Source organism: Cyanistes caeruleus, chromosome 4, assembly GCF_971803275.1.
Source record: "Cyanistes caeruleus chromosome 4, bCyaCae1.hap1.1, whole genome shotgun sequence".
NCBI classification, from domain to species: domain Eukaryota; kingdom Metazoa; phylum Chordata; class Aves; order Passeriformes; family Paridae; genus Cyanistes; species Cyanistes caeruleus.
Window position 1 is genome coordinate 77,337,343 of NC_141704.1, and position 15,575 is coordinate 77,352,917.

Here is a 15,575-nt window from a genome sequence, read left to right on the forward strand (position 1 = left end):
TTCTGCAGGTCCCAGCAAATGCCAGCAGTCCCCTCACGGAACAAGGGCATTGATTCAATCATTGCACAAAAATGTTAACGTGAGACTTATTATTTCACTACAGTACGGCTTTAATGGAGCATTAAAATAATAACTGAGGCTCACATCCAAGTTTGAGATAAAAATAATTCATGAAATGAATTGCTTTAGTCAGACTCTGGTCAGCTGCCTGGATTTAGGTGGCATCATGCTAACCTTGATCTGGTGGCTGCAAAAAGGAGCCAGGATCTGACAGCACAGCCTGATATAAACCTTCCCTTTACATGGCAGTTCCTATTTGCCTCAACTTCTCTTGTTTTGCTTTGGGAGCAAATGAATCTGAGGCCCAGAAAAAAAAAAAAAAAGCATCAGCTTTGGAGTTTTGGTTGGTGTCAAGACAAAACCATCAGAACTTCACTCACAAACAGGGTTTTGTGGAGCTGCTAGAATCCAGAGCACAGGTGTTTGCTTGGGTTCACTAGGGAAGACCTGAACAGATCCATCTCCCTGCAATTTATTAACTGGTTCCATCTACATACCTCCCAGCAGAGGCAGGAAGATCTAGTAAGAGCCTCGTGGAGTCGTCAACTGAATCAACACCATTTCCCAGCATGTGCATCCCCTACTGGAAATACTTGAGGGATTAATATCAATACTGGCTCTGAAACACATCTGGCTTGACCACCTCTAACAGTCTCAAAATCTAATCCTGAAATTCTCCTCATTATGTCTTTCATGTAACATTTCCATAAATAACAAATTCCCCATGTTTTTGCAAGAAGTTTTGGCGGCAGGAGATAAACCAAGATCACTGCTTAATAATATATTGTCTTTAGTAACCCTGTTCAGAGTCTGATTTTTTGGCACTTCAGGTTTTGGCTGATTTTTCAATTATTTTTCTTCCCTCGTTTAAGAGATCCTTAAAGAAGGCTGCTGAAATTTCAGCCTCCCCTCTGATGAGCAAAAGGGTTGGAATTTCTTGCTATGAACTAAGCTTTTTACTCTTTCCATAATTCCTGTGGCTATTCTCTCTTTTTCAAGATCCACCCCTAAGTATTTAATTCTAAATAAAACCTGGAAATATTATTCTAGGGTAGCTACCCCCCTGCCAACTGACCTCTCATTACTCATGCATCCCATGCCATCCAAGAACAGACAAAAAAATCTAGGCTCATATATCACATCTCCAGTAGGCAACAGCCAGTCCCTGCAGCTGTTAAGGGAGCCCTCTCAAACACCACATAATGGCTCTACTTGTGGCCACTTTTGGATCCAAGCTGTCAATCTGGGAATTTTATGGCCCTACAGAATTCTACAAATCCACTGTATCACTGGTTCTACTACAATCTGTGAGCTTGCACCTGCAGCTGGCATTTGGCTTCTGAATATTCTGTGAAAACATTTTTGGGTTTGGTCACACACATTGAATTTCTCTTTCCTAAAATTCTCTTTTCCTAAAAAGCTCAATCTAATACTTGTAACTGGGAATTAGCTTGAAGAATTCACTGAGACTTTGAGATTTTCATGGTGTTTAAAGCACCTTGCTACTCCAGGTATGCCACTCCACTCAAGATTAAATTGAAAATTATCCTCAGTAAAACTGTTCAGGAATATTATCTTAAAACCTCCCTCCTAAGAAAGATCACTTGGACAAGTAACAAATAAGAAAGAGAATGGACAGTGCAAATGCTCTTGATACCCACAAAGGCATACCAGATTGGGTTTTCGGGACAATAGTCATAGTTGAAGCTCTAGCCATTGTCTTTTTTATTGTCTCTAGCTATTTTCTAGCTAATTAAGACCTTTGCCAAATACAACATCTAAGTCAAGAATACACTGCTGTGCATAGGTTCACTTCTGAAAATACCCAGTTAGCAAAGCTTGAAGAATAGGTCTAAATACAATGAAACATAAATATGAAAAGAGTGGATACCATACAACAGAACAAAGAGAATCTGATTTACTCTCCAGTCAAGGACTCTGCAATATGGTGAGATTTTCGAAAGACTAAAGTCATGACCATTTTCCTCCTCACATTTTTTATTATTATATTGTTTCTCGATGTGAAACTTTCAGCCTATTTCAATGCCACCTGCAGCAATTTCTGTTGCATAAATAAAAAAAATCTCTTTTTTTATAAGGAGATCATGTAATTTTTCTCCAACTTCCTCAAGAGAGGAAAGTTATCAGGACAATAAAAAGGTTGCAGACAGTAAATCATGCCTGGCACTGCAACCTGCATGACAGGAAAGATGTTGCATTGCAGAGACTACAGAATAAGGACAATTCAGGAAAAGCATCTTCATTAGCTTAGCAGCAGAGATGCTGTGACTTTTTAAAGCAAGAAATTAAACTATAAATTAATGATAATTTGTTACAAATTGCTAAATTAATAGTTGGGGAGGAAACTATGAAATCAAGAACTTGTGCCTTTTCTGCATCATCTGTACCTCTTTAAAATTTTTTTCCAGGCTTTTTGAGGCGCCCAAAAGGGAAACAAAGTATTTTATTTAACAGGAGAATATAATTTTCACTACCTACTTTGATTTATCCAGAGAATATTTGGGTTTTCATTACCTACTTTAAAATCACCAATCTGGTGCCACCCACGCAGTAGAGTTCACAGTTCTGTTTCCCAGACTGCAAAATGAAAAGAAACAGGCTGTTTTTTCATCCTGTGGGATGATATGGTTATTCTGGTTGCCTTGGCCTTGAACGAACAAACCCTGCTGCCTTCTAGAAGGTAAAATCTGAGCTGTCAGTCATTGCAGCACCTCATCCTAATCTCTGACTGCTTTTCTTTAACTCTTTTTTTTTAATATACAAGTGATACATTTTTCTTCCAGACACATTCAAAGTGTCATAGAAAATGGGGGATTTGATTTTGATTGTACATTTAGGCACATTTAGATTGGAGAAATACAGATGAGGCCAAAAATTTGCCAGGGACTACCTTTTTGTTGAACAATGTTTGTGAACTAGAAGTAACCAGGATATAAAATGGAGAGAATTGTAATTTTTCAGCATGAAGAGAAGGTTTTGATGTGACCTAATCACGGCCTTCTGGTGCCTGAAGAGAGACTACAGGAAAGATGAAGAAAGACTATTACCAAGGGCCTGGAGTGACAAGACAAGGGGGAACGGTTTCAAACTGACAGGTTTAGATTAGATATTAGGAAGGAATTCTTCCCTGTGAGGGGCATGAGGTCCTGGCCCAGGTTACCCAGAAAAGCTGTGGCTGCTCCACCCCTGGAAGTGTTCAAACCCAAGCTGGATGGAGCTCTGAGCAACCTGGTCTACAGGAAAGTGTTCCTGCTCATGGCAGAAGAGTAGAAAGAGATGATCTTTGAGGTTTGTTCCAACCCAGGCCATTCTGTGATTATGTAACTGAGTGAATAAAAGTCTACCAGATCACCTGACAAACTTTTAGCTTACCTTTCCTCCTGCCAATTCTTTTACTTAAATATGGAGCAGCTTTGATCTGAAAAGCTACTGCAACACAGAATCGTTCACTTCCTTTCAGAGAAACACATTTTGATTCATGCAAACTTGTCTCAAATTCCTATGTACAAAGCCTGATTGCAAGCTTTGAAATACAAATTACAAGGTATGAATTATAGAGTATGAATTCTAGGGCTTGGTCAGATGAAGTTTTTCTAAGGCTCTCATATCAGATGTATAAAAGACTTGTATTAAAAGGAAACCATCACAAATTGTGGCTAGCCAATAGCAAAGATATCCAAATTACTCATGCAGTAAAATCTACTGGAATGCAGGATGTCTCTGAGCTGTCTGTATTGTTCCTAACCACATTCACAACCACATCCAGGAGAGACAGCAGCAATGACTTGACATCTCACCTGGGAACTGCAATGCACAGCCACATTCCCTGGAGAAGTGAGGACCTCAAGCATGAGATCCAATGATGGTCTCTGGGTGGCAGGCAGAAATCTCACACAATGCTGAAATCCAGTGGCACTGTGCCTTTGCTCTGGTAACCACCAGTCCCTAAATACAACTGTCAGAGAAGACACAGGATTCATCTCATTTACAGTATCTGATATACAAACTGAGGTCACTCCAAGCCTTCCTCATAGAGACCGCACCTTTTAGGGTGGGCTTCATCTCTGACTAAACCCCTACCTCCTCTGTAATGACCATAAAAGAATGACTGCCTTAGATAAACACATCTACATTTCATAGCTTTATTCCAACCCATGAAACCAGGCCTGCTGCTCCAGATCCTGGGAAGTCAGTGGAGGCTTCTGCAGCAAAGGTGAGCTATGAGAAAGGGACAGTAACTCTTCTGCTTGTCTACAACATCCCATGGAAGGATTCCGTTTGCCAGCAGCCCTATCTGATGATTTTTCATCTCTGCTTACATATCCCTCACAGTGTCAGAAAGATGAACTGGAACAGCTGTACTGACGGGTGATTTTGTTACAGAGAATTCAGAGGCAAAGGGGAATGGGGCAGGGGAGAAGATTAATTGCTACATGTGCTATCCTTTTTTTTTCAATCTTATGAAACTGGCAGGAGGAGAGCAGTTTTTACAGATATGAGGTGAAATTAATGAATGCTGTCTTACAAAACAGCAGAACCATCAACTGAGACACAGTTACACTACATGAGGTGCTGCTGCAGGAGGGAAAAATTAGTTGTTCTCACCACTTTCCTCCTTCCTTCCGAAGAAATTGCTGCTTGCTTTGTCCCACCACAAGCACAGGGAAATATTTGGCCTAAACAAGGGCACAGGGTGGCTGTTCTCTTTCAGGAGAAGGAGATTCACTAAAAATTAATTGAGTAGCTCTAATCTTATATTTGAGCTTGCACTATCTAAAGTGTTGATAGGTCCCGCCTGGATCTAAGTAGTCAATTATCACACCACAGTGACTTCCACCTGCTTCTGCAACCCACAGAAAAGCCCTGTAAGTAAAGCTCCTTGCAAAAGGGCCCCTATGCTCCAATCCAAAAAAGTCCATAGAGTGCTTTTCACATAATTTCACTGAATTTCATCAATTCAGTCATGCCCCTTGATAGAAGGTGAACTAGACAGAAAGAAAAAAATTCCTTCATTACACAGATTTCCTAAAAGCTGAGACAACAGAAATGAAGAGGAAAGGAATTCTCTTGCACTTGTCACTCCAAGCGGTTTTTGATGCAAAAAAAAATAGATGACCCAGCAGACATTGCCTATACATGTGACAGAGACAAGAATATGTAAAAGTATCACAGGAAAAGGCATGAAAAGCCAATATATTTTCAAAGGCATATGAAGCTGCACATCTGGAGTAAAGTTTTAACCCATCAAAGATCTATGAATAGATCTGAAGGAATAGACTGAAGGAAGCCCAGTTTTGAAGATAAAATTGTTTCTGTTTCTCAGAAACTGCTTCCTACACCTCATAACTATCAATTGTTTAGGAGGTGGAATGAGTTTTGCCTGGTTGGGAAGCATCCATCTGATGCCAACCAGCCAGCAGGATGAGCTAATTGGCCAAATAGGAGGCCAAACAAAATAGGAAATCTTGGGCTTGACCTCTTTCTTTTATCCACTTTTTCATTAAACTGGTAGGAACTCACTACCCTTAAGACTTCTATTATTCTGTTTAATTTGGATGAAATCTACCAATGAGAGAAATTTCTTAAAGTGGGTGGATTATTGTGGGAACCACATTAGCTGGCATAGATAAAATCTTGGACCTGGTTCCTAACATGGAGAGAATAAACCTGAGGCCTTGGGAGGCAGGGTGCTGGGGGATGCTAATGGAGTAATTCCATAATAGATCATGTCCCTGGTCCATGTTTACAATTGGACCTTTGCCCTCAGATATCCCTTTACATTGTGAGGTTACCCATGTCCCCAGGTCTTTGGATGCAGCCCCTCAGACCATGTGGTCTCTGTGAACATTAAAATCTGTCTTTGGGCACTCCATCGTACCCACCCTGATTTATTCCGCTACGGTCAACCCGGCTGAACCGGGAAAGAGGTCCCACAACCCTACCACAACATGTGCTGCCCAAACAGGGACATTCTCATATTGAGAAGAACTCTAGGAGACTTGGTTTTGGCAAACCAATAGTATTCTGCTCTGGAATAAACCCTCAGGCTTGACATGGAATCGAGCAGCCATCGGAGCACGACCAGCCTTCTCAGAGGACCCCTGCAAGGAACGCAGGTGAGCAGAGGAAGGGGACACTTTCCCATCACACCTACCCCAACCAGGAGGGCACATCCCCCCCGAGCCCAGTTTAGCAGGATGGGACTAAGGCTGTGCAATTTAGAACGGGAAGTATATGGACGATTTAGAGAACTTTTACCAAACCATGGGAAGGAGGTTGGAAAACGTAAGCTCAAAACCCTGCTAAAATTGAGTCTTGCGAAACTTCCCGGCTGCCGCTGGGCCGCACCGACCACGCCGGTGCTGCCGGCTCCCCACCACAGCCCCGGCCGGCTCCGCTCCGCATGGTGCTGCGGGAGACCGCTCAGACTGTGGCATCTTTCCTGCAGGCTTTTGGGACGCACTGGGAAACAGGCTGTGTGACTTAACAACGAGGAGGAACCTCCAAGCCCCTCGCTTGTTGCCTGTCTTCCGTGCGATTCTCGAAACCTTTGGAGCCAAGGAGATAAAGCGGTGAAATTCCAACTCCACCTCCCAAGCCCGGTCTGCTTCTTACCCCTCCAACCCTGGGAGCGGGACACGAGATCGGAGCTTGTTAAAAACGCAGGAGCCCATGCAAACCCCAACTCCTGCCATTCTGTGCTCCCCTCCTTCTAAACCCCTCGGACTGCCCTGGAGTGGAACACGGGGCCGAAAGGGCCATTAGCTCGGAGGAAACACCGGTTCGCCCTGTTACCCCGCTACTTCGTATTCCCTTCTGCCTTCTACACCGAAAGCTCAAGATGGCTCTGGCCACGCTATCTGGGACTCTCGGCTCCCGTCCCCCTTCTCTCCCCCAGCACCCCTGATAACCTGTTGCCCCCCAATTCACTTGAAACAAAGCCGGCTAACGACGCTGCTGATCCTGCTCTGCAGGGCACCCCAATTACAATATCTCAGATTTCCTCAGCCAGCCGCACCTCAGGCTCCCCTCTTCCCTCCCCGAGTTCTGTCCCCGCTCTTCTCCCGCCGGCCCTGCTTGTCCCCCTCAGAGGAGGCTGCGCAGGGCCCGCTCCGCTCCCGGCCGCCCCCTCAGCCCCGAGCTGCGCCCGCCTGGAGGGAGCGGATCAACGCCCACCCCCATCCCAGCAGCCCCGCTCTCCAACATGGCCCCGGCCAGGCCCGCGCCCGCACGGCCGATGCCGGGGTCGGATACCGAACGCTGTCACTACGCATCCAGAAACAAGGGCACTGTTTCTGTGAGCTGGGGTGGGGGGCAGGCCGGCGCGGGGGTCACCGCCCGGCCGACAGCCGGCCCTGCGCTACGGGCAGCTGTGGGTCGGCGGGGAAGGTCTGGGGCGGGCCAGGGCGCGGTGGGAAGGGAGGCTCCAGCTGCCCCAGCCCACCGTGGCCACTCGCTTGCCAGCACTGCGGGAGCCCAGGGTGACTGCCGCGGAGTTGAAAAACATTTTAAAAAAACCCTTTGGTACACCTTTCAAACCTCGGTCACGACAAAAGGTTCTGGCATTGGTGTCTGTTGTAATTAGCAGTGCTAAAACATTGTCCTTTCAAATGTGCCTTGAATGTGTAATACTGTGTAATATTTAAGGATCTTGATTTAACTTAATAATTTTTCCTGTATAAAATTCACAGCAACTTTCCGGGTTGCTTTTACCCTCAAAAGAAAAAGAAATACTAAGGTCTTATTTTCTTCTTCCACAAATTTCATCATTTTATTTATGGGATTTCCACATCTAAAATTAAGGTTTGTTCTCAGTCATTTAAAAATTGTGTGAACATATTATTCAAGGATGGGAGTTGTTGGCTATTTCCTGTTTATCTGGCAAAATAACAAATCTAGGCAAACCAGTCAAGGGTACAAATAATGCTCTAAAAGCTTAGAAAGATAATGAAACAACACTAACAAGAAACCTATTAAACATGCAGAGTAGAGCTCAAGGCAACTTCACTGAAACATGAAAAAGTCCTGAAGAGAAAGCAAACACAGAGATACTGATTTGGTTTAGCAGAGAAAGTGTTTGTGCAGTTAGATAACAGCTTTTAAGTTTACAAGTTTGTGTCACCTCTACAGAAACACCAAGAAGCTCAACGGAGAAACCCTGTGAAGAACCTGCTGAAAAGACACCTTGAAGCTTGTGGATATTGTTACCTCCTATCTGTTGCTGATTAATACCACCAGTTTCTTAGTTCTCTAAGTATTATTAATTTTTAAGTCCTATCCACTGGTTATTCCACCAGACATGACTCCTGAAGGATCCCTGCTTGCTGTACCCATCCTAATCCAGTGATTCCCTGTTACGGTTACCATCTGGGACATTTCTTATTTGCAGGGACAGAGCATGGCCTGGCATACCATCACCCATTCAAGGGTGGCCCATGTAGCTTGGGGAGACTTACTGTGCTAGCATCTGAGATTGCCATAATTCATGACAAAAAAAATTAGGCATAAGAGATTTGTCCATCAATTCAAATCTGATTGCAAAGATGAGTTTAACTTTTGGAGCAAAGGACAGAGAATAGGAGCCTCAATATTGGCGCCTAGGGTTGCTGCAGAAAAATCTTTAAAAATGTTGGGCAATCTAGGGTGTTGGCTGAGTAGGCAAACCAATGCTGTGTCCTGGGAACTGACTGAGCTATTGACAAATGTTGATAGCATCAAGCATGCCACCCTGCAAAAAGGAGCTGCAACAGACATCCTGCTATTAGCCCAAGGACATGGTTGCAAGGATTTCAGAGGCATGTGCTGCATGAATCTTTCAGATCAAAGTGAGTCCATACACAAAAGTATCCAAATTCTCAGGGAAGGAGTCAAGAAATTGCAAATAGATGACAGTGAGTGGTTCAATGGACTACTGAGAAAAATGGAACTTATCCAGTTGGACTTTATCTTTAGTCAAGACAGGTTTACTGATTTTTGTAGTTGTTATGTTTATGTTGCTACCTTGTTTTTTAAGTTGTCTGTTAATGGTTTTTCAGAAATCTTTACTGAAGGTCTTTCAATTCAAAGACTGAGGCAGGTGTGGGAACCAAATTAGCTGGCATAGACAAAATCTTGGACCTGGTTCCTAACAGAGAGAAAATAAACCTGAGGCCTTGGGAGGCAGGGTGCTGGGGGATGCTAATGGAGTCATTCCATAATAGGTCATATCCCTGGTCCATGTTTGCAATTGGACCTTTGCCCTCAGATACCCCTTTACATTGTGAGGTTACCCACACCACCGGGTCCTTTGGATGCAGCCCCTCAGACCATGTCGTCTCTGTGAACATTAAAATCTATCTTTGGGCATTCCATTGTACTTGTCCCAGTTTGTTCTGCCACAGCCGACCCAGCCAAACCAGAGAAGAGGTCCAACCATGACAGATGATGATTTGAGATTCCAGTTATATCACATTTCTTACTAACTGAAAAGGGGAAAATAATCCATAAATGCCAAAAAGTGCCTTGCTTTAGCTTCCTTGAAATGGATACTGACAAAACAGTGTGCTCTTTGTTGCTTCTGTACACCCAGAATTATACACTAGTTAAGCTGTAATAGTGTGATTTTGGATGAAAGCCAGGATTTAATGCATCACCAAGCACTGACACTGGACTTCACTTACAGCCCTAGTTGCTGCAACCACCATCACTTCTGTAAACAGCTGACCATCAGTTGGCTGAGGATCCAGAGATACTTCTGAATTGAACTGAATTCAGTGGTCCTTCAGATGGCTTCTAACAGATAAACAAGAACAGTAAAATTATCACAGATTAAAAGAACCATTTATCTGAAACACACCTTGAACTTGCAATTCCTCTGCAGTTAAAAGCTTAATTTTTGAAATTTTGCTAATGTGTTTCAAATCTTGCCCGAGTGCTAAGTGCTATAAAATCAGTTTTAGTGATGCAAACACTTTACTAAAGGCACTAAGTAGATTAAAATAAAGACCTATCCAAATTGGAACCTCTTTTTATTAGAAACTCCCAAGACTTTTCAAGTCTCTTTTAGTGAAGCCACAGAAAAAGGTTAAATGGTAGTCATCTTGCACTCATATTGAACTCCATCATAGTTTAATTTTTTTGCCTCTTTACAGACTTACTGAAATAAGATCTCACCAGCTCTGGGTTGAAATGGGTCTGTTCTTACAGGGAAGATCAGCTGAGATGCTTTCACAAATCATCTCCAGACAACTGTTCCGAGAAGAAGAGGCCATATACCCTGTCTCTCTTCACATCTTTCTCTCCTATAGGCCCAGTGAAACCCAAAAATCAAGTGTTTTGGTGATCATGAAAGACTGTTACGATGAAACAAAAGCAGAAGCAAATGCTGGATCACAGGATGTCTTTTTGCTACTCTCCTACTTCCACTCCCAGTGGCTGAGTGACAGCTGTGTGTTGTTTTAATTGATTTGAGATAGTCAAAGCTCCATTTTGCACTCAGGAAAGTGATTTTTTTTTTTTTTTCTGAACGTATCTCAGTAACAAGATACTGAGATTAATAATAAATTATGAATAATAAATAAAGTAATACTGCCTTACTCCTGCTAGCTCCACATTAAAAAGGACAAAATGCTGACGCAGAAGTAATCTATTGCCATTTGGTCTCAACAGTGCTGCCAACTTGCTAACACCTCTCTGTAAAATGCCTCTTGTGATTACTTAAAACATTCTCAAACCTCCTGTCCAATGCTCACTGTGGCAAAGAAACTTCAGGTTCTTTCAGTCTGAGTCTCTAAGAGGAGGTGGGGAATAGTCCAGGAGATAATTTCTGAGTTTTGTCCCACATCATCTTATTTCTGAGTCACTCCACTCCTTCACTGGCAACCTAACCCGAGCCAAGTCCCTCTGGACAGTCACAGCACCAATTCACTGCTCACCACAAACATCCACTTGGATTCCAGGATGTATAAAACACTGGGAGTTTCCTGGGTCATACTTAATCAGTGGGGATCTAAACACTCCTTGTTTCACCTAAACATGTAATCCGCATTTCTATTAGAACAGCTGCTTCCAAAGGACATGAGGAGGTTTATCATCTCAGGTATTCCAGACTCTAAAAAGAGCTGACAGAACTTCCCCCAACCCACAAGAAAAAATTTTCCACTGTAATCAAGGAACATAAACCTGGCTTTCATCACAAATATTCACGTGGAACTGAAAGAAGAGTTTCCAAAACTCACACTTCCAAAGCTCCCAGAAGTTCACAGGCACCACTACAGCTTGTCAGGGCTCTGAAACAGTCCTTATATATTTTACATTATATATTACATAATCCAAACAGCTTCAGTCATCAAGGCCATCATATATTTACAATTTTCAACCCACTGCATACTGTTTTGCCATTATCATTTATCAAATGATATTTGGCAGCACTCACTACAAACAGGGAGTTTCACAACACACCACAATGTTTAGTGGTTCTGGGGTGGGGAGGTTTCCTGTGCAGACACGGAAGAAGCAGAAGCAGAAAACAGGGAGCTGGCAGTGAAAGAGAGGCGAGCACAAGATAGGAAATGTCTGAGTCTATCCTAATCTAAGCAGTTTGCTGTGCTCTGTGCTGCTGAGAATAAATCAGGAATGCACAAACCCCATTATCCAGAGCAATTAAAAAACAGCTTTCTAGGAGATAAACGTGATTTATGTACTAAGCTCTTATAGGCCTGAAGTCCTGGCAGAAAATGTAATTTATCCAACTTCCCCCTCTGCCCAATGTGGTGGCCTTTAACAAGCTAACACTCCATGTGAGATTAGAATTCCTAAAAGCCTGTCAAACACAAACCACAGAGATTACTACATGCTATGACTCCTACCCATCTCACCAAAATGTTTTCTCTTCCATCCACTTCTGCCTCTGCCATCTGTCAGACCTGCCCCCAGCTATACAATCACATCTCCCCTGCACAGGCATGAGTGAGTGGGTCTGGGAAACTCTGGGCTTCCAAGTGCTGCAGAAAAGCCACAGGAAATGATGAGTTTTACTTTTCCCTCCTCTTTCTGACTGAGCTTCCCATCCTTTATAGACTTCTTCATTCTGAGAGAACCCAGTTACAGGATCCATTAGAGTAAAAGTAGTAGACAAGGAGACCTGTTGCTGTTTAGGGAGCTGCCTAGCATACTACAACAAAGCAAAACATGCCACCTTGAAATGCCTGAAAGAGTTATATATACTGCAACATTATGAAATTCTAAATAAAAGCCAAGCCTGAAGAGTTTGATATACATAATATCACAGGAAACTATTTTGGGTTGAAGTACTGTCGAATTCCTAAGTTTATTAGCTGCCATGCTCCAGTTTTCACAGACTACCCATAATTCAAAGAAATCTAAATATTAAAAATACTTGAGCTAGGTTCTGAAAAGATCTGAGGGAGGAATTTATAAGCCAGCTCTTTCAAACAAGACATAAAACTCACAGCCATGAAGTCTCTCAGGCTAGTGTATCCAACCTGAGTTTACTTTCATCCAGGAATCCTCACCCTCAATTCCTGAAGAATTAGGTATAGTTCTAGGAACAGAGACCTCTTTTAAAAGACTCAGGGAAATCCCTGGATCACAAGTGCTGGGTCCACTTGTATCTCCCTGACATCCATAGGAAGGGCAGCACAGAGTGATGCAAGCAACCTGGGAGATTTCTGGAGTGTGTCAGGGATAATTTCTGGTACAGGTACTGATGGGTCAGCTTACAGCTGGGTCTACTATTCACTAACAAGAAAGCCCTGATTAGGGATATATAATCAATAAAACCAGTGACTGATGAGAGGGAGGGTGGGTTGGTTGGTTCTCTAATTTATTGTTTGATCTTGAACTTATCAGTTTGGACTGGAAGTAGTTCATAATCCTTTAGGTGCATTGTGGAAACTACGTGTTAGAAACAAAAAACCCACAGTCCCTGGCCCCAAGAGATGGCCCCCCATTCTCTTTCTGACCCCTTTGTCCCCAGCTTCTTGGGGCAGCACTGGACTTATTCCACAATGAACTGACTGAATCTGTGATTTTCCTTCCTACTACTGAGTAAAAATGAAAAATGTGCCCTATCAGGAAAATAAATTCTCTTGACCTGCATGAGAAGACTCCCACCTACACAAGCGCAAGTACATGTAGGTACTATGAGTACATGTAGGTTCATACCTACAGGGTATGTACTACTCAAAAGTTAACATACTTTTTTCTTTGACCTAGCCTCAGCTCCCAGGACTGATATAGCGGATTTGAGAGCACCCACCAACCAGGCAATCCAACTGCCATCTTTTTAGGTCTCAAATTGATCTTGAAAATTCACCTTTCAGCTCAAGAATGCATGACAAGTTACAGAACTCTACTGAATCACGGCCAGTTGGTCTGTGCTATTCATTTTAAGAAACTTAAACACTGGATTATTTAGGGGAAAAAAAGGACCAGTTCAGAAGCAACAACTGAACAATTTTAGAGAGCAGTAATTCAGTTTTCACAGTAATTAAACTGTTTACTACAGGGTTGAAGATGAGCTATTTAGTTTTCAACACCATGGTGACATTTTGTTTTTTGGTACAATGTCATAATCTAAAAATCAACCAGATAAAAAAGAAAATTAGTACAAAAAGGGTGTATAAGCCACAGAGGAAACACATTTCTTTAAAGTGATTAAGCAGCCATCTAGGAATAAGGCAAATATATTTAAGAACTTACTATTTCAAGAACACCTGCACTTCCTTAATTAAGCATAATGAAGGTTAAGAAGAAATTTATTGTTTATGTAAGCACCAAGAACATGAAAGGTTTTTGTAAGTAACAACAGTAATTTGGAATGAGGTGTTAAACTAAGTTAGTGAAGGCTAAAGGAAGTCTCAAAATGCAAAGAACCTGAGACATTGATTTATTTGGGAGATCGTACTACTACATTTATTGCATGACTTTGTCTGCAGCATTTGGTGCCAGGCCTTAACAGAGATAGAAAAGTAAACTGAAAGGACCTAATGTAGTAATTAGTACTGCTAAAGACATTTTTCTGTTTTTATGCAATAAAAGTCCGTTATCAGTTGATTTATGCTGCACACCTCTCACAAATCTCCTGCAGATCCCCACAGGATTCTTACAACCATTGGGAAGTAGGCATATTTGGGGCAGAAGCATGATGGAAATGCTGCAGAAGAGAGAGAGAGCCAACACCCAAGACCCAGAATTTCACTGCTCTGCACTCTGCCTCCCGCACTGCAAGATCACTCTGGAGAAGATGCTGCCATTTGACAACCAGAAGTGTAGAAGCTCCATTTCTGCCCCCACAAATCCTTCACCTTCCCAGAGCTGCTCCAAAGCCTGGAACCTGTTGGGGGTTAGGTGTCCTTCCTTTGGTTTCTTGTCACCTATAGAATTTTCCCCATTAGTTTTGGGGAAACCTGATTGCTGGGACTTACTGGGTGCTTGAGAAGACAAAGGGTTTGGCTGGGCCCAGGGGAGAGGGGGGTCAGGTAAAAGGGAGGGCAGGGGCAGCTGCTGTCTGGCTCTGTTCTTTGGCTTCAGAGTGGCACACACTCAGAGCTGTTGTTGCTTGAGGAAAGGAATTCACCGTGACCGAGACGGAGTGGCTTCTTCCTTTTCTTCTTCTTCTTCTGCTTCTTTTCGTCTTCTTCTGCGAGCCCCCGCACCCCCTGTCCTGCAGTGCCAGGCACCACCGTGGAGCTGCTGATCCACCTCAGCCACCAGCCCAGGATCTCAGCTCATCCCTGCTGTTCCAGCTGAGTGTTCCTCAGAGCCCTGCAGGAGCACCGGGACTGACTGCCCGAGGGGTTTGTGAAGCAAAGCCTCTCCTCCATCCCTTCCCGTCTCAGCTGAGAAAGCTGTCACGGGGTCCCTGGTTCTGTTTTGTTGTTAATGCTGTAGTTATTGTTGTTTGTGTGCCCTGTTATACACACTAGTAAAGAACTGTTATTCCTATCCCCAGATCTCTGCCTGAGAGCCCCTTGATTGCAAAATTATAATAATTCAAAGGGAGGGGGGTTTGCGTTTTTCATTTCGAGAGAGGCTCCTGCCCTCCCTAGCAGACACCTGTCTTCCAAACCAAACAGAACCAAAACTGGCCAAGTGCATGTGGCCAAGGAGTTCTGAAGTAGCTGAATATCCCCAGAACAGTGAAGAGTGAAGCCTGGAGTTCTTTTTAAATGCACATTATGTACGCATCCATTTAATGCCAACAATGTGTATGATCCTACTAGAACATACAATGAGAAGTCATCTCTTGAGAAATCCTATGGATAGCATCCAAACAGAACAAAGCATGCCTCTGTTTTAAAGTCTCACCCCAAAACCATAATAACTAGCCCCAGTCTGAGATATGTGAAGTCAAAGAATTGCCTCCTGTAATTCATCATCCCTCAGCCTGAGTGGCTGCCCCAAAAGGCAATCTAACTCTCAGCAAATACAAAGTTCACTAGATGTCAAGTCTGTGGACTGTCTAGTTGGCAAAATGCAATCACAGAATGAAA

General features: G+C 43.1%; 1 protein-coding gene and 1 long non-coding RNA gene across 3 annotated transcripts in view; one reads left to right on the top strand and one right to left on the bottom strand.

Moving 5' to 3' along the window:
* Nucleotides 1-15,575, bottom strand: part of ST8SIA1 (ST8 alpha-N-acetyl-neuraminide alpha-2,8-sialyltransferase 1) — a 127,291-nt gene that overhangs the window by 99,241 nt on the left and 12,475 nt on the right. The gene's annotated exons all lie outside the window — the stretch shown is intronic.
* Nucleotides 7,170-9,426, top strand: LOC111923322 (uncharacterized). Its single transcript, XR_002861015.2, has 2 exons — nucleotides 7,170-7,378; nucleotides 8,212-9,426. It is a non-coding gene; the product is annotated as an uncharacterized LOC111923322 (long non-coding RNA).